General features: G+C 39.6%; 1 protein-coding gene across 2 annotated transcripts in view; it reads left to right on the plus strand.

Annotated features, from left to right (window-relative positions):
- Positions 1-20,502, plus strand: part of MELTF (melanotransferrin) — a 592,427-nt gene that overhangs the window by 207,195 nt on the left and 364,730 nt on the right. The gene's annotated exons all lie outside the window — the stretch shown is intronic.

The following is a 20,502-nucleotide window of genomic DNA, read 5'->3' on the forward strand; positions in this document are numbered from 1 at the left end:
TTCAACACATATTCTTATTATAATCAATTGTGGAACTGCTGCACTATGGGGAAAGGAAATATTCACCTTTGCATTGACCACTTTCATTCACTGTTGTTTCACAGAAGTGTAAAAAAAGTAGCTTGTTTAATTTCATGTAAGTCATCTCCCATTTTATTGCCAGTCTGAATTTCTTGCAATACATATGCCATGTTGACTTAATGTGCTACAATTGCTGAAGTTTTAAAAGAAGCAAGACGTTTGGCTAACTACAGTGTCTAGATTGTCATTAGTGATAGTCAGTTAGAGATAGTGGACATCAGTAAGGAGTTAAGCAATGAACTAAACCCAGTGTTGGACAACCACAGGTTTACAGCTGGGAATGAGAAGTTCCCTTCTGCTGAATGCAGCTTGTTCATGAGCGCTGTCTTGTGGGTAGACTTATCTGTTGCTTGCATATTCATGTAAGTCATCAAAGTAAGTGACAAGCATGACTTTTTATTTAGTTATAGGCTGATAAGCCTCATGTTGAGCAAAGAAAATTAAAGCAGAATATTCTATTGCACAAAATTAGCATGCACTTTTGGGAAAGTGGATATATTCTATACATAAAGTTTTTCTCTATTCCTTCTAGCATGTCGAGGGATCAAGTAGTATCCTCTCCTGCTCAGCTGGTGAATCTGGGAATATTGAGGCAATGTTACAATTGCCTCATGTACACAGACAACCCTCTCCTTCTCCCACAAAACACAAATACATGCGAGAGATGCAACTATATAGCCAAACTGGAGGCTGAGCTCTCTCAACATAGGGTTGGCAAGACCAGACAGGAGGAGAAGGTAACCACACACACCACAAACCCAGTCTCACATAGCACTATCACAACTTCAAATCATACACATAAACACATAAAGACATACTCGGAGGCTCTGATCAAAAATGTACCAAAAGAGCAGAGGCCACCAAAGCAGACACCCAAACAACTGCCTCCACAGGGCACAGCACATGCAACACATAGACCACAGAGTCAGTGTGCCAAACAGTCACAGCCCTTAAGGCCAAACACAATGCCAGACACACTCGTTATAGGTGACTCCATAGTCAGACACACTGATGTCCCGCTCACCAGATTGAGTAAGGAGAAGGTCACAGTAAGCTGCCTATCGGGCGCTAGAATCCGCCACATAACGCAAGCACTCAGGTCACTCAACTGCAGGTACAAGTATGACTCAGTCATTGTCCATGCTGGTGTGAACGACCTGAGACGTACCTCCCTGGACTACATGAAAAGAGACATAGAGGAGCTCTCTGATTATGTAGCCCAGGCAGGTATGACCCTGACCTTGAGCAGTATCCTACCTTCACCAAGAATGATGCCACAATACAGAGACAAGATGATCAGCTTTAATAATTGGCTTAAACTATGGTGTCATTCAAAGAGGATCCAATGTCTGTCTGCCTGGGATGACATGCTGGACAAGCCACGCTGCTTTGCAAGGGACGGCTTGCAGCTGTCACCCCTGGGCTTCCGGATTTTGGCAAAGGCTCTTGCCACCCCCATTGTGCCTTTTTTAGGCAAGGCTCAAATTCTAAACCTACCACCCTAGAACACAAAAAAGGAAAAAAACTAAGGGTAATGTTGCTCAATGCCAGAAGTCTCAACCTCAAGATGCACGCACTCGAAGCCCTTCTCAGTATGGAGAACATCGATGTCTGTGCTGTGACTGAAACCTGGTTCAAGGCTCCTGAGAGCACCCCGGCACTATCAGGTTTTACCTCATATCATGCGTTCCGGCCCCAAAATCCGGACAACACCAAGAAAGGAGGGGGGGTGTCCATATTCATCAAGGACACCCTCACCTCAAGGTTGATGGCAACGCACGATGCATCGGAGACCATCCAGGTGCAGTTAACCGTAGGCAAGACTGCTCTGCAGTTTGTAGCATGCTACAGGCCACCCTCTCAAACTCAGGAACCTCACACAGCTTTCCTGAAAACACTGGAGGGGATAAATGTATCTCCAAACACCATCATACTGGGTGATTTCAACTATCAAAATATAGACTGGGATCACTACTCAAGCCCCAACACTCTAGCCCAAAGGTTCCTAGAGTTCATAAACTCAAATGCCATAGAACAGCTAGTCACCATCCCCACAAGAGGAGAAAACATACTAGATCTCATCATCACGAACATGGGGTCACAATGTTCAACACCAGAAGTATACCCATCATTGGTGAGATCAGATCATAAACTAATCTCACTGGAAGTCCACATCCCGCCCCCACCCCAGATAAAAAAGACCATAGTGAAGAACTTCTCAAAAGCCGACTTCACACTTCTAAAGACTGGTGTGGTCTCTTTCAAGGCCCCCGAGCCAGCGGAAACCATTACTCAAACCGGTGAATCACTTACAAATGCCTTCTACCAGCACCTCCAGGACTGCATGGATCAGGCAATCCCAAACAAAACAAAGACTCTTTGTACCAAAGGCAAGTGTCCAGTCTGGTGGACCCCAGCCATAAACAAGCTGTACAACAAAAGGAGGAAGCTACTACAAGATAGAGCAAAATCCGTAAAAGGGAAGACACCCTTGATCATCATAAGTAAAAAACTGAGATTTCTCATAAAATCATCCAAGGCAAATTTTGAGAGAAAAATCGCTAAGGACTCAAAAGACAATCATAAGGCCTTTTTTAGCTATGTTAGAAACTTGGGAGGAAACTCCCAGATATCCTCAGAATTAGTTCAAAATGATGTAAAAATCACTGAACCTACAGACATTGCCAACATACTGGCTGACAGGTTCAGTGCAAACCCCCCCCCCCAAAGGAGAGATATCTATACCAGAGGACTGTAGCCCCCCAAACATCTCAAATGCTCAGGTGAGAACTGCTCTCTCCAAGGCGAAAAACACAGCATCCATGGGACCAGATGGTGTCCCCGGTTGTGTGCTCCACGAACTCAATGAGGAATTAAACCCGCAGTTAGGGCAGCTGTTTAATCTTAGCCTCACCTCAGGATACATACCCAAGGAGTGGCATATGGCAATGGTGGTCCCACTTCACAAAGGAGGTGCCTCCACCGACCCCAGAAACTACCATCCCATCAGCTTGACAAGCCTGGTCTGCAAAGCTATGGAGAGGATCATAATGGAACTCATCAATAAAGACATAGGGGACTTGCAGACTTTGGATCCAACCCAGTTTGGCTTTGTCAAGGGCAGATCATGCCTTTTAAACTTGGTTGACTTTTTCAAAACAGTCACCAAGGCCATTGATGAGGGCAAGGCAGTCCACACAGCCTACCTTGACCTGGCAAAGGCTTTCGACACAATACCCCACTTGGGTATCATTGAAAAACTTACCAGCTTAAATGTAAACCCATACGTCACAAGATGGGTTGCAAACTGGCTAAGCGACAGAACCCACAGGGTCAGAGTTGCTGGCGCCATGTCAGACTCCAAGCCTGTCACAAGTGGTGTCCCATAGGGCTCAGTCCTGGGCCCACTTTTGTTCGGCATCTACTTTTCAGAAGTACAAGCAAACACAGGAGGATTATGGCTGACAAAGTTTGCAGATGACTGCAAACTGGGCACCATAGTTGAAAACCCATCTGACACAGACATCCTTCAGAAGGGTCTCATAGAAACGGATAACTGGTGCCAGAGCCATGGCCTAAAGTTAAACGCCAAAAAATGCATAGTCATACCCTTCGGGAAAAACAAGGTTACCCCTAGTTACCATATAGGTGGCAATCCACTAAGCACAGAAGAGGTTATCAGGGATCTGGGGACCCAGGTTGACAGTAACCTTTCGTTTGACACTCACGTTGCCAAAGTAGTTAGGAAGACCTTCTACATTGCCCACCTGATCATGAAGGGATTCACATCTAGATCAAGGGAGGTCATCGTTCCCCTGTACTCATCACTCATCAGACCAATGATTGAGTACAATGCCCCATTCGGAATGTATCTGACCCGACACCTGCAGCAATTGGAAAGGCCCCAAAAATTCCTCACCAAAAGGATAAAGGGTCTCAGAAATATGTCTTATGCTACCCGACTGAAGGAACTCCAGCTCTATTCAGTCGCTTACCGTCTGCTCAGAGGTGACCTGTGCCTGACATACAAGGCCATGTCCAACCCTGAATTAATGAACATGCTTCACCTCAAAAGATCTAAATCCATCAGAACTACAAGGGCAAGAGACTTAAACCTCAACACGGCTATTAATAGGACATGCTGGAGGGACAGATTCATCACCCAGAGACTCCCTATGCTGTGGAACAAAATCCCGGTACATGTGAGGCAGAGCACCTCGCTGGTTTTGTTCAAGAGAAATCTTGACCAATGGATGGGAGATCGCAGGTATACCCCAGGGATAACCTCAGTGTCACTGCTTGACAGAGGCACAGCAAAATAATGGGCATAGTATCCTTCAAACTAAAGGGGTGGCGAAAGCCACAAAACTCTGGGCTAGGCTTATAAATGCCCTAGGGCAGATAGCCTAGTATGAACCTATGAACCTATGAACCTATTGTTTGTGCAAACAGAACTTTATTAGGAAAAGAGTTTGTTAACAATTTAACTTTTGTAAACTCTAGACAGCATTAGAAACTGAATTAATTGGAAATATTTTCTGCAGTTTCATTAAGGCCTTTAACAGAGCTCCTCATAAAATTTTTACAATCTGTATGAATAATTATGGACATGATTCAAAAATAATTGCATTGTTCAAATCCTGGTTAAAAAGGCATCATGGAATGGTAATTATGATATTTTCATTTATCTGGAACAATCTAACCAGTAAAGTTCATGAAAGGCATCCCTGGGCCACCTTTTATAATTAAAATTTTAAGACTATTAATAATATTTGGATCAGAGAAACAGAAAATGGAAAACTATAAAACAGAAAACACAGTCAATAATTTATCAATAAAGACTCATTAAATTCTTCATAGTCATTAAAACAATATTTGAAAATTCTCTCTTTAGTGATAAAATGCTTTGCACTGCGGTGGTGGTGCTGCGGTAGCGTTGTCGCCTCACAGTTAGATGTTGCATGTTCGATACTCAGTTAGAGCATCTTCTGTGTGTAGACATGCGTGAATGGGCATTCCTTCATTGAAGGTTGTGCATTAGGCCCGGCAAGCCAGCACGTAAAAATCTACTGCCAATCATTAGCGGACCGGAGTTCCGCTGTGGCGACCCCTAACCGGGAAATGCCGAAAGACAGTTAGTGATAAAATGCTTTGCAATATTCCATACAATGAATGTAATACATGGGCTGCTTAATATTTTATTTTCAATTTCTGGGCAGAACCACTGCATTTATTGTTCTGCTCCCATTATAAAGAGCATAATTATTAGAGGGTAGAAAAGAGCTTATTTATTACAGGGCATGGCCTAGTGAACTGAAGAGAGACTGAAAAGATTGTGCTGTAAACGTGTCATAAAGGCAATATCCAAATGAGGTAATTTAACCTCCAGGTTATTATACATTCTGAGCCAAGATACTAAGATCAGGCACTTGTATGTAGCCTTTGCAAGCTGAAGATCATGTAGAAATGCTCCTTTAGTAAATATGCCATCAAGAGACCCTACGTTGTTTAAGTAATAGTACTGCCTGTTTACTAATTATGATGTATTACAGATGTAAACTTCTGTGCAATACAGTAAAAACATTGAAAACTGAACAGACCTATCTTGCATGTTCATTGTGACATCAGGTGGATACATGGACTTCTGATAACTTCTATGACTATTCACAGATTTAGAATCATCATACTTTTGTTTTACTTAAAGTTTTCACATCATTATGGGAGTGTGCTATACATATCACGGAGGAAAACCAGTAATAGCACACCAGCCACCAGCAGCAATGCAAAAGGAGAGAAGAACTGGAGAGCACAACAGAGCACTACAGTGCAGAACTGTACCACAAGGTCTATTACACGCAGGGGCGTCTTCAAAACTGATCATGAACAGAAGAAAGTTTTTCAAGTAAAAAGGTTTAACATGTTAGCAGAAGCAAAATAAGAAATGGTATTTTATTTTTTCTCTGAATTCTGTTAGCCTCATATTTCTGTAAAAAAACACCCCTTCCACTTGTTGACATCATTCTGGTATTTGCTGTACACGTATTCACTATTTAGCATTACTTATAAATAGCTACAAAGGTATTTTCCTATGTATTTAACATTTTGAAAAGTGAATGCATACATGTTATGCAACTTAGTACACCAGTTGCTTGCTGTAATGTGTGTGGAAAGAACCACAGCACCCTAAACTAGGTGATTGTACATGATTTTTAAGCAGTACAGCTTTCTCAGCCCCATTCACTTCAGTGGTGCATGAGCCTGTACAGGCCTCCTTACACATTTTTCTTAAATTTGGTAGGCCCTTCTACAAATGGCAGGAGTATACTAGGGTTGCATGAACAGGTCAGCTGACCCGGGCATAATCGGCAAATCCTAATTGGTCTTCAATGCATTACTGGCATTTAGAAAAGAATGCAGGTATTGCACTTGAATTGACAGTTTGAATCAAAGCACTGCAGCACTCTGAGGGGGTCCAGCGGCATAAACTGTAGCAGCTGTTTGTTGCTCAACTTAAAGTTGAGAGGGCAGTAAATTTGTTCAACTGGAGGAGATTTCCCCATAGAGTGGCATGGAGAGTGATGAGGGCAAAGAGAGTCTCATATATTGCATTAGATAATGGGGGTGATTATACAAAGTACAAGAGATAAATAGAGATGATATTAGACCAGGCCAGAGGGAAGGTGGGAGCTACTATATTTCATAGGCTATGCCTGTATCATGACAACGGGTGTTGAATGTGAAACAATGAGGCAGGTAGAACTGGTGACTGATGGGGAGAAAAAAATGCATTGAAAATAGAAGGGAGGAGGCAGCAGTAGATAAGATGGGGAGGCTCTAAGGATAAACACAGTGGTTTAAAATGGGGGAGCCATGCAAAGGCAGTAAATAAATCAAAGATTTAAAGTGAGGAAGAAATGGTTGAGATTGAGGATTAGGTTCGTAAGACAAATGAAGACACTTCCATTTAAGGAAAAGAGAGAAAATATTGTTTGGAAAGAAAGAATTTCCAGCAATATCTGCAATGAAAGAGATTAATGAGGGATGCAATAAATCTGCTCAGCAAAGGGATGAAAAAGGAGAACAAAAGGAGGAAGGAATCAATGCCTGTACAGACGAGGGTTGAGAGAACTAAAATTTCCATATGAAATAAAGAGCAGACATGTAATAGGAACAACTACTTCACAGTTAAAAATCTTGTTTTTCATATTGATAAAGGAAGTGGTATAGAAGCATGGAATCATAAGTCCTATTACTCGGGCGGCTTAAAATCAGGTGGATGACCATAAATTTTACTTTTGTTTGCCTTTGGAGCCAACATTTGATTTTTAACATCAAACTTATGCTTTTGTGTAACAACCTATTGCTAAGGGTGTCACAGTAATGAAATGATGGTGAAGGATCCTTGAAATGAACTGTTTTGTTTGTTGTCCAAGGTACGGAAGTCTCATTTAAATCCCCCTAGTTACACTTTTGTTTTGGCAAGGGTTCTCTAACTGAAACTATATCAGAATGTTGGGGAATTTGTTTCAGACAATTACTGCCTTTTCTTTATGTTCATTTTCAGCACTCCACCCACTGTCTTCAATAAATAAGTTACAGCTATAGCCTCAGTGCTATCAGTGGACCACCAATATTTGTTCTCTGTGCACCTCCACTATCACTGTGAGACTGGGAGCTATTGGAAACTGGCTATCTGAGACACAATTTTACAGCGAGTCATATAATGAGTTTTTGATAAGCTTTACCAAGTTTGAAAAAAAAACCCAGATGTTCTCCATCAAAACCAAGTCGTTATTTACATTTGTGTGGGTACTGCTATGGGAGACATTTGTCCTCAAGTAATGTTGAGTTTTATAAGGTTGTTTGGAAATGAGCTCATATGTACAAACACATAGGTCAGGTTGTAACACAGTACTGCTATTGAATATGTGCTCTACATATTTGGATGATTGCTGGATGAGATTGATGGGGAAGTTTTTAAAACTGAACAGCAATGGGAAAGGCATTACCTTTACTTCAAAAACTGAACTTTTCACTATTGAGTTGTTGGATATCACAGAGACCAAACTATGGATGCATCTCTGGTTATTTCACTTTTTCCAAAAATTATTACCCTCTTCCAATTGCCATCCTGTGCATGTTACCTTTAATATTTCCAAATTGCAATTACATGAGGGTCTAAACAAATTTGTTCTGATTCATCCAGAGTTTGTATCTGGAACATCATCTTATCTATAGGAGCCATAATTAACCAATTTTGGTTAAGACCTTGGTCCAGGAAGAGTAATTCAAGAACAAATTATCCCTGTCAGAGTAGTAGTAGAGCAAACTCTGACAGTAACAGCTTTTTTGTTGGAGGATCAGTTTTTGGGTTGTTACAGGCAACTTGTTACATGTAGGTGGGAACACAATTTGTCATAACAATTTTTTACAGAAACATACAGCATACTGAAGCACATAAACAGGTGCAGAGGATTTTACAACCACTTCCACTGGAGCGGGGGTGGGAGGTCCCAGCCATGTGGAATTTTAAACATTGCAAGTTAGTCAGCCGAAGCATATACGTTCCAGCAGCTTATCACCTGTGTGACTGAATGGGGATTGCATGTAGTGGTACACATACATGTACATGGCTCATTCTATGTGGGCATGATATCTAAGGCTGTTTAAACATTTAACACCATAGTACCTTAGTGACACTTGATGCCACATATCGTCTAACAGAATAAGCACACCAGGGAGCACCATTACAATTTGTACTTTCACTGATCTTGAATTATTTTCAAGAGTCCCAACAAACAGGTTTGACATTCAATATTGTCACAAAAAGAAAAAAGGGAGATTATAAACAGGGGGGCATGCTTTAATTTAGGGCTTGATAGACATGTATAAAATACATGTATTTTTAATGTATTACTTTTAGTCATTGGATGAGAATTTGTCATGCATTCTGGTTTATATGAACTTTTTTAATACTATTTATTATTATATAGAGATAGTATATTTTCCTTTTTATTATTATTTTTGGATGAATTTGCAATTTATGCCTCCCTTCACTAAATCATTACCAAGCATTAGCTGATTTTGTTCAAAGATAATATCAAATAAAGTTGCACAGGTAGAGGCAACCATGCACTTGCATAAAATGTACAATAAATAAATGTATCACTATGTACTTTAAAAAACAAAACTGATTTAATGGAGTACACAAATGGTGAGTGCTTTCACAAATGCTTCTTCAGACCAAGACACACCTTGTTACTAATTGGTTCTTAAATAGTCTTTAACTCATTATGACATCAAACCGTTATTTCAAATTAAAGATACATTACATTATTAAAATATTAAAAAACATTAAATACATAACAAGTCATTGCTCATCTATGTAGAATGTATAACCTCTAATATGCAACCTAATGAGCATAAACATGTCTTGCTATACTAATTATATATAAAAAATGGAGTATATAAATATATATATGTGACGTCCGGATAATTTATAAATATACTGAATGTTGACAATATAAGTGTACAGCAATCCCGCCTATAAGTGAAAAAATAAACATGGCAATTTAATTCATTTATAGACAGTCTATGGCAGTATTTATTATACATTAATTGAATGTCAGGCACTTTTGTCAGGTTTAATGTTGTAAGTTAACATATCAGAGTTTTTAGGGGGTAATATTTAGATGTTAAAATTAATATTGTTGTCCAGGTTTTTTCTAATATTTCATGCTTACATGCACATATTTTTTCACTTACATTATTAGACATTTTATTTATTTATTTAAAGACTATTTAAGAACCAATTAGTAACAAGGTGTGTCTTGGTCTGAAGAAGCATTTGTGAAAGCGCTCGCTGTTTGCGTGCACCATTAAATCAGTTTTGTTTTTTAAAGTATGTAGTGATACGTTTATTTATCGTACATTTTATGCAAGTGCATGGTTGCCTCTGCCTTTGCGACTGTATTTGATATTATCCTTGAATTTTTCTGGTAAGAGGCATTTACCCTAGTGAGTGTTTTAATTCATTTATATTTGATTTTGTTCAAGAATCACTTCCTGGGTTGTTACAGTGAACTCATTCCTATTGGTGGGAACAAATGTTGTAGTCATTTTCCATAAAGCATACAACAGGCTTTGAGCAGCTCAGTCAGATCATGTAATTCACCTTATTATTTAATTGTGCAGTGTATAAATGCTTTGCTTTTATTACTGAGGAAAGCATTTGCTGACACCATTTCTGAATCTGTCCCATGCATGCATTTAAATGCATTTTAATTTCTTGTGGAGTGCTAAGCCTCTTTTGTTCCATAAACTACAGTAGTAGTGACACCCATCTTATACACAAGTCATCAAAAAGAGGTGACTGTATGTCTAGAGATTCATATGCCATTATTTAATACAACTTAGACAAATATTTTTCGCACAAGATTTTACTGAGGTTTGTAAGCCATGACCCCCATTATTTCATTCACATGATCAGCACTCTGGTATGTTCCCTTCCACATGCACTTCAGCATTTCTGCTACACTTTCTGCCCTTGTCGAAAACTTCTGCCTCAAGTTGGATTCCTGTACTTTCTTCCCATTAATACCTAGTCGTTGTCTAACAATAAACTTTTCTAAAGTCACTTACTGCAGGAAAAAGAGTATGATTCCTCGAGTTGTTCTTGTGTAATTTGCTGGCTAACTGATCATTTTCATTCTGCTGTTTAAAGAAAACTGCAACTTCTGTTTCTGTGCTCTGCCCCAACTATCCTTCCTCCTCATTTTACTACATAAAATAAAAAAAAAATCTATTTTTTAAATGGGTCAAACTGCATGCTACAAATGTAGCAAGCAGTTGCTACAGTTTACACCCCACTCAGAATGCCACAGATCTCAGATTTCAGTTAAAAAAATACTTTTAAACCGAATCATAACAAACTGCTTGTGACAATGCAACAACCAGTTGCTACAGTTTAGACCACACATGGAGCACCACAGTACTAAGGTTTGACCCCACGTGCAATATTGGCTTTTAAAAGCCAGTATGCAATAAAGAGCTATCAGGCCCCCATCACTTAACTCCTGGGGCAGTTTCCCCCTTCACCCCAGCCTAGCTATTCTACTGGCCGAAGTCATATGCATGTATTATTAAAGCTTAGAAAGAAAGGGAGGAGGAAGAAGGGACACAGTCCAGGAATCCCTGGGTAATAGTTCTTGCAAAAACCTGTCCTGGATCTGGAAAAGGAATCCAATTTGCAATGTTTTGTAACTGTGTACAGAAGATCAAGCTGTTGCCTCTAGAATACTTTGAGTCTAACCTCTTTGAAAAAGCCACAGAACAGTCCAAAGTTCTGGTGGAATGGGCCCTGACTTTGCCTGGAAGTAACTTGTAGTGAGAAAAGCAAAATCAATGTCATGAGACAACCATTTGGAAATTGTCTGTTTTGACACGCACTGTCCTTTTTTCTTATCTTCATAGGAAATAAACAGTTGGTCCTAACTCCTTAAAGTTTTACCCCTGACAAGACAGTATCTGTCTTTTCTGTGGACATACAGAGTATGTAAAATCCTCTGTCCCTTATTGTTTGGATTTGGAAAAAAGACAGGGTAATGAATAGTTTAACTTTCTGAAACCACTTTAGGCATAAATGAAGGATTTGTTCTTAAAGATACCTTACTGTTACAAAAAGTAAGATAAGGCTGACTCACCATAAGATCTTGTAACTCAGATGCTCTTCTTGTAACACTGTTTTCCAAGTTAAGAACTTCAATTCAGCCCTGTGAGCTGGTTCAAATGAAGTTTGCAAGTTTCTTTAGAAAAAAACTTAGCTCCCAATGGGAAGTAACCTGTTTTCTAGGTGAATGGATGAACCTCTTTCAAAAACTGTTAGACTTGGTGCTGGGAAGAAAGGATTGGGATTCATAAGGCAATGAAGCAGAGATGGCCAAGAGGTAAATCTTGATATAAGTAAGAAAGGTCAGAGGATAACAACATACACATATTGTGTAGAACCAGAGGCATCTGGGCCCTAAAAGGGTCATTTTCTTAGTTATGTGCCAGCTAGAAAATCTTTTCCAGTTACCCATATAAGACTTTCTCGTAGCAGATTCCTTAGCCTCCTTTAATACCTGTTGCACATCCTCAGAATATAGGTGCTTAAATGGTGTTAAAACTCTATCATCCACACAGTTAGTTGAAGAAGTTGAAGGTTGGAGTACATCAAACAACCCCAGTCTTGTGTGAACATTCTTTGCGGAAGCTTGTGGTAATTGCCCTTGGCCATTTTCAAAAGAAGGGAAAACCTCTGTTGCCTGGGGCAAAAGAGAGTCACCACAATAATCACTCGGGGAATCCTATTGAATCTTTAGAATGACCCTGGTTATCACTGGAAGGGTGTACAGGAACATTTTTGACCATGGGCATGGGAAGGCATCTGTCTTCTGGATCTGCTTGCGAGGAATCCTAACAAGGTCTTTCTCATGCCAAAGAAAGAGGGACTGTGGAGACCAGTTCTAGAATTTTCTTTACTAAACCCACTGTTGCAGTAGTCCAAGCAAACATATGTTTGAGGAGCTCCCCATAGTTGGATCACTTCTTGGAAGACCCTCTGGGTTCAGGTTTCATTTTGTGAGGGTCTGTCCTGGTTTTGCTCAGCTTTTCTGCAATAATGTTTTACTCTAATTGAATACAGATAGCTGAAGGGATAGACTGTAATTAGTTGCTAAATCCCAGACTATAGTAGCTAGTTTACAAAAGGGGAATGATATGGTTCTCAATCTCAACCAGTCATTTAGCAGATGACCTGGAGTCCAAAGATAGTTTAGAGATTTGAGAGCATTTATTACTGCTACAATTTATTTGATGTGTGTGTGTGTGTGTGTGTGTGTGTGTGTGTGTGTGTGTGTGTGTGTGTGTGTGTGTGTGTGTGTGTGTCTTTCACCCCTGTCACCTTGGAAACAGCTCCCAAGCAAAGCCTGAGGCATATATGGTTACAGATTGATTTGGAGAGGAGAAGGGGTGATCTGGGTTGAGAGAACTGGTCCATTTACCAAAGTAACTCTCTTTTGACAAACCCCAACACTGGGGATCTGAAAAGACAGTAGTTGCTTGTGTTGGGACCAAACATATTTGAGCAACCGTTGAAATTCGACATTTCAGTATTTTGAGCTTCTGAAGGGAACCCGTGGAAGGTGTCTAAAGCTTTGGATGCTGGCTGATTGCCATACACTTGACAGGATATAACCCATACAGCTTAGACTACTGCAGCAGTGATCCGATTAAGTAATTTTGAACCATTTTAAGCCAATTTCCCTTGGTGAGAATCAAACCTTGTATGGCTTGCCTGTGAGATAAACTCCTTAACCATTAAACTACCCCTTCTCCCTCTCCATGTTCCAACGTTAGTGTCATTTCTGGTAAGTCAATACTGGTAACATAGCAACATACGTGGCATAAGCATCTCACACTGCAGTAGAAGTACAGTTGGTAGCATCTGTGATTTCAGAGATGAACTTCTGAGCAAGATTTAGTTCTGCTGGCTTTGAAGCAAGAGTGTCTACAGTAATGATTTTAAAACTGTGACAAGCAGAATCTGCCACTAAAGGCATATTCCGGGCACTTTCAGTGCTAGTATGTGGGAGGGGGCTGGCAATGCTTTCACAGCTATCACAGACAGATTAAGATGCTCTTATGGCTTTTTGGAACCAAACCAAAACAATACTTTACCTTTCTAGGCATCTTTGCAGCAATGTAAGACACTATTTGCTGTCTGCTTCCTTTGCCTGTCAGATTTTGGTTGTAATTCCAAATGATCCTCAGTGTACTTTGTAGAGGATTGGTCAGAATGACTTTGTGGCATGGTCCAGCATCAGGGTCACTGTGTGGCACAGTCCAGCATCAGGATCACTGTGTGGCATGGCCCAGCATCAGGGTCACTGTATGGCACAGTCTGGAAATCAATATAAGACGTCTTTCCACAGTCCTCCACGGTATACAATGATACAAATCTCCCTATCTTCTTTAACTGCAGAGAAATAACAGTAAATGTTCACCACCAGCTATGTCATGTCTGTGACAAGTGTTTGGACAGGTACATACCGAATGGGACATTATATTCAATGATTGGCCTGATGAGAGCAAAGCAGAGCTGAATGAATACACCCATTGATCTGGCACCATACCTTTTGATATAAGCTGTGTAATGAAGAAGGACTTTCTTACAAAAGTGGATGCATGGTTCATAATTCCCAGATTCCTAACTACTGGATCACCTTTCAGGGGTGTGTTGTCAGTGTTTGCCAAATGATACAACTATATATTTCTTGGCATTTAGATTTAGTCCATGGTTTTTGCACCAACTATTAGTTTGGAAAAGACCGTCAGAACTCTGCAGAGTTTATAATAGCACCAAGTTTATAGTCATCTGCAAAGTTAGTCAGCCAAAAAACTTGAGCATTTGACAGCTGAGAAGTAAATGCCAGACAAGTGTGGCCCAAGGAGTAAAACTTATCTATGACTTATCTAAGATCAAATTAATAACCAATTATTAACTGCTGTATTGGTTCTGAAGCTCTCTTTTTTGCACACCTGAAGCCAGGAAGAATAAGGCTGTATTTGAGGTCCAAGGATAGCAATGTCCCACAAGGCTCTATACTGGTCAGGCATTGCTTCCTGTATTGTTAAATAATACTCCCTTTACTGCTGTCAGGAGATCAGTGTAATGCAATAAGCATGTGACTCAATCTAAGTGACTAACCAACTGCAAACCAATTTTACTTAGTTTCACTCCGACTGAAGCATCTGAGCGTCACGTAATTGTCATTTACAACTAAATCTCTATGGTATTCTCAACGTAGTGTCATGGATCCAGCCATCCAGTCCAATTTCAGACAAAAGGTAACATCCTACTTGAACTATGAAAGTCCTGTAATATATATTATAGGCTGTGAAGTACACTTCAGTCATATCAACAATATCCCACAGAACAAAATTAAAGCGTACAATGTAGTATAGATGATAAACAGTCTTTAACAATAATTTTGCATTTCCTTTACATGTTTTATGAACTGAGAAGTCACATAAAGTATTTTAAATAATAATTATGAAAAGCATCATTTGGCATTGAATTACTTTTCTGACTAGAGCTGTGATGTTCTTTATATTTTGTAATAGAACACGTATCAACATAGTGTTGTTATAAAATTATTAAACTGTACTTCTCTGACTGAAGTAGTATTTTGCATTGCACTTTATAGCAGTAGGGAATTAATGTACACTTAAACACACACACACACACACACACACACACACACACACACACACACACACACACACACACACACACACACACACACACACACACACGTGCAGATTCATTCTGAAAAATGGCTGTGATTATTGTTAGTCAGTTTGTGATTTGGCTTCATTTGATCTGATCATGTATGCTGTGAGCTCATCCTCAGCTAAAACATCCTTAAATTTTTGGGGATGGCATGGTAGAGGAGTGGGTAATAATATGCAACTATGTAACAGCTTTTTATTTTATTTTTTTTAAATTCAACAGTACAGTGTTAAACATTAGTCTTTGCAGGCAGCCTTGCTTTGTTGCTAGTGTTATGTTGTTAACAATATGTGCTTCATTTCATTAATACCATGCTACTTTTCCATTGCTTTAAAGTGCCACAGCGCCAATCAAGATCTCCCAGGTCAGGCATCTCTGAATAAAGACAGTGCACACTAACACTGTATTGCTAACATTGTGTTCTTTTCTTCAATTTCAGCAGTACAATAATGTTTTTTTCTACACAAAAGTGATTGATAATAAGAGGTAAAAATATTGCTCCTTGCCTTGTTGTACACACACACACACACACACACACACACACACACACACACACACACACACACACACACACACACACACACACACGCACACAAACAAAAATAACATTATTTTCCTCACAAGATGTATCTGCTCTCAAGCTGCTATGTATTGATTTTCTAATTCCTTATATAGGCATGTCATAAACCAAGGCTGTCTAGCTGGTCTGAGTTTAACACTAAAAGCAGATCAGCCCAGCAAAAGCTGTTGGTTCAGAGGAGCATCAGATGTACAGGTATAGTGCCTGCTGTTTGGGGAAATAAAATCATGTGCCAGAAAGCAACAGGAGGTCCCACCATCCCACAGTAATGAGGAAAAATTCTATTTTTTTTTCTTACAGATGATGCCTTCCTGTAACAAAATAAGATTTTGTGCTGTGAGGCATCTGCTCAACCCAAAGGGTTCCACTCACTCAAAACTGGTCTGCAGTAAAGTTAGCTTACTTACCTGGGGCCTGGGCGCACCATTCAAGTCCATTGCACTATGTAGAAAACTCTGCATTTGGAAAAAAAAAATGAGGCCAGAGCTCCACTCTTCCACATTGCATACTGGTGGCTCTACTTTTCATTCTGTGATTGGCTATAGCCAATCAGCATAGACAGAATGGGCCCAATCAGAGAACAGATTCTGGAGACAAAGAAAACAACTGCCACTCTGCTGCAATATTTGCAACATGAAAAGATCTGCCTAGTTTGGCTGTTTGCTACAGTGTGTGTGTGTGTGTGTGTGTGTGTGTGTGTGTGTGTGTGTGTGTGTGTGTGTGTGTGTGTGTCATAGTACTTTAGTTGGTTGGGAGCTGTAGTCAGATTTGGAGTCAGGTTGGATTATCTCTGTGGCAGAGCTAACTGTGAACTGCTTTCTATTTTGTGTCTGGGCTGTTAAAATTGGTTGGATTGTCTTCTGATTTAGGAGGCAAGGCAGGTCACGTTTTGGGCTGTAGCATTTGGGGGAGTCTTCTGAAATGTATTGGCATGCATATCTCAGCTGTCATTGATTTCTGTCCTGTCCCTCCTAAAGTTTTGATTTTTCTGGTAAGCCATGAAGGATTATCAGTGTTAACTTCAGGCATTTTTTTTCGAGAAAAGTTGGGCACAATGCAATAATCTGCAGATGTTGTTTTGTTCTGATTATTAGAACTGCAGCACTGGGGAGTAGTAGAGCCTACACATACTTCTGAAGAGGCCCTGATTTTGCATCATATTTTTTCCATGTGTTTTGTAAAAGTTTTGATTTTTCTGGTAAATTATTGAAGATTCCTTGGTCAGTAATGTCAGACACCACAACGACATGCTTTGCATGGTGATGCAAAGAGTGAGACACTAGAGTGTCAAACTTTTTCTTTAGAGAATTCATACTGACACAAAGTTAATAAAATAACACATTTTTCAAATTAATTATAAAAATGTAAAAACATATCCCTTGGTTTGGGCCACTGTCCTCATTATGTCTGGCTTTGACCTAGATTCCTGTGCAAAGCAGTTGAGACTTTAGAGTATTGTGTTACAAGTTACAGGCAGGAATCCACAAACCTCCTTACTTTACCTGACTACTAAGGCAAGTGATGGAATTGTTCAGGAAAGGCATGCTGATGTTGAACCTTTCTGGTTACTTTAATTGAATTATTTTTTTAGAAAACTGTCCCTGATTGTTAAGGTAATTATGATGAGCTGTAGGTGGCCTGAAAGGATTTTCTCTCTGGTAAACATTTTCTGTACTTGCTTTAGGGCATGTATTTTTGCAGAAGAATTTGCTAACATAGGTGTACACTATGCATTGTACAGTATGCATTATTGGCTGATGCATACTTTGGAACAAAATACTTGTGGTTGAAAGTCCACTTCAGTCATTCACCATGGAAATGATAGATTTTCACACAGTGTGAAAATAGGGTGTTCCATGTTTTGGTTGTTGGACACACATTGGTATGGCTTGTGTTCCACATTGGCCGTTTAAGATGTTGAGATCTCTGGGCCTGGGCTCTGTCAGCAAGTGATTTGTAGTTCCTTCAGCCTGGAGTGCCAGCTGTCATGGTTGGAATGCAGTTACATGGATGGGAAGTTGAGAAGGGTAACACAGACGCAGGGTAATGGTCAATAGGACAGGTATACTATAGGCCAGGTTTGGTGCACCATGGTAGTATGTTTGCAGCACCTACTCATCCAACTCTAGTATCTTTACAGTAGTTATGGTACAACACATCAGCTATAACTAGTGGCATGGTGACAGGCTAAAATCTCATGGGAATGCGGGCATCTATAGATCCTCACAGATCAATAACTGGTAAGCACTTATGAATCTGTGAACCTATAAAAAGTTCTGCATCACTACTCTCACTTAGCCACTGTTGCAGAATTGAGATCTGTAAGTTCTTGCACACTTTTATATTTATATATTTCATTTTTGCAGCCAGGCAGGGTAGACTTGTGAAACTGCTTAAAATGAGGGATACACACTTCCCTTACCCTATAGTTCTGGCATCTCTGTTCCATCCCACTTATGACTGGATCCTTATAACTGCCTGCCTCTGTTCAGCAATCAGTAAAGTCCTATCACTAATAGAGCTTACTGGTGGCAGTCAAGAGTCTTTGCCTACCATGGCAACTCCCACTACTGATTTGTGCCCCCTGCTACTACAAACCCTTATTTAACCCTATGCTACTACTGCAGTAATGTCAAAATGGCCTCTTGGTTTACTTTAATAATAAGGTGCATAATGCTTCTGTTCAGGAATCACACCTAATTGGTTAACTGTAAGATGGACAGATCAGTACACCACACAGAATACCCCTGTTCCATCCTACCTGCCTCCCATATCTCGCCCATTGCTAGTTTTGTAGCTCAGTGAAGCATTGCTGTGCCACAGCTACAGACAGAACTTTTTGAATCCCAGCCATATTCAGTAAACAAATGTCCAACAATTTTTTTCCAGAAATAGTACTGCAGCAGTTGCATTCTGCCTGACATGTAACATAAACATACAGCACCAGGTATGGCAGCAGCAGCACAGTGGTGCAGTGGATAGCATTGTTGCCTCACAGCAACAAGTTTCCAGGTTCAATTCTTGGCTGAGATGCCTACTGTGTAGAGTCTGCATGTCCTCCCTGTTTCCTCTGGGTGCTCCGTTTTCATTCCAAACACATGCAGGTGGACTGGACACTCTAAATTGGCCACAGATGTGAATGTGAATACGAGTTTGTGGAATGGAAGAACAGCTGTACCAGGGTTAACCATATGACAGTGTGAACCTTGACTCTAGATGATTATCGGTGTTAAAGTGACACCCCAACCTCATGTGAAAAAAATGCAAAAAGTTTGTGGCTATGGTAGATGTATACAAATGCTCACTGGGTTCTTGATGTTTCGTTACAATTATTTAATTTTGAGCTCTTTTGCTATTTGTTATCAATAGAATAAGGTAAACATAGTTTGAGTAATGCAAGTATTGTTTGACATCAGATAAGAGGAAATGACAGAAATACTCACTCCATTTTCCACAGCCATTCTAATGACAGAACTATGATGTTCATCTCATGTTCTGCATGTCCCTCTAGTCCCTGTGAAGTTGTATTTTCCTTGCTCTCATCATATGCATTCATTTACATTTTCATTCTCAGATTGCTACCTTAATCAGTACAGGGCAGCCGGTGAGCTGGTGGCCATCCTGGCACCGACTGACACAAGGCAATCAAACTTATCACAGATGGCATTACCTGATACAGCACTTGCAATCTGTCATACAAAATCAATGATCATTAGTTTTCATTGACGATATTTATAATGATTTATATAAATAATGATAACCCTACAGCTTTTAAAGCAGTATAAAGGAATGATGCCACAAAAAGACAGTTATTTGTCATGGATATATTTCAGCAGCAAATTTACAGAGTTGTTGTCAGTTCTTCATTGCGGGTGTTAATGTTTCAGCAAGCTAACCGTTTTTGTGCTTTTTTTTTCAAAACTACAGGGGACTCACCTATGAAAAAGAAGTCTGGATAATGATAATAATAATAATAATAATAATAATAATAATAATAATAATAATAATAATAATAATAATAATAGTCATCAATAATTATCAATTTACTTGCAGTTCACAAATAATCAGCAGCTGTAATCTGTATGGTGCATTCAGTCCGTGGATCCTGTAAGGCCAAAATGAAACCTGTTAACAGCTCCATTTTCATACAGACATTTTATTTATAGTTTGATATAATTAAGTAAAACATGAAACATATAAATGTGTGGTTAGTGGCAGTCCAATTCACTGTATAAAGGCAGTCAGATGACATTTTCTCAAACTGAATTTTAATAGTGCCTTCACTGCATACCATATGGTATGTATTTTTTGGCAGTGGGTAACAGCGTTAAACAAAATCAAAACAGTCAGGTAAACCCTTAAGAACAACTTATATCTAGTAGGCCGTACCTGATTAAAAATGATTAATTAAAAATATAAATATTATACTGCGAAGTGTTATCTGTCAAATCTGGGTGACTATAGCTAGCACCAAGTTAAGGTAAAGAAATTTCCAATAATAACTTAT

The sequence above is a fragment of the Protopterus annectens genome, chromosome 4.part1 (genome assembly GCF_019279795.1).
Source record: "Protopterus annectens isolate FY-2018-M chromosome 4.part1, PAN1.0, whole genome shotgun sequence".
NCBI classification, from domain to species: domain Eukaryota; kingdom Metazoa; phylum Chordata; order Ceratodontiformes; family Protopteridae; genus Protopterus; species Protopterus annectens.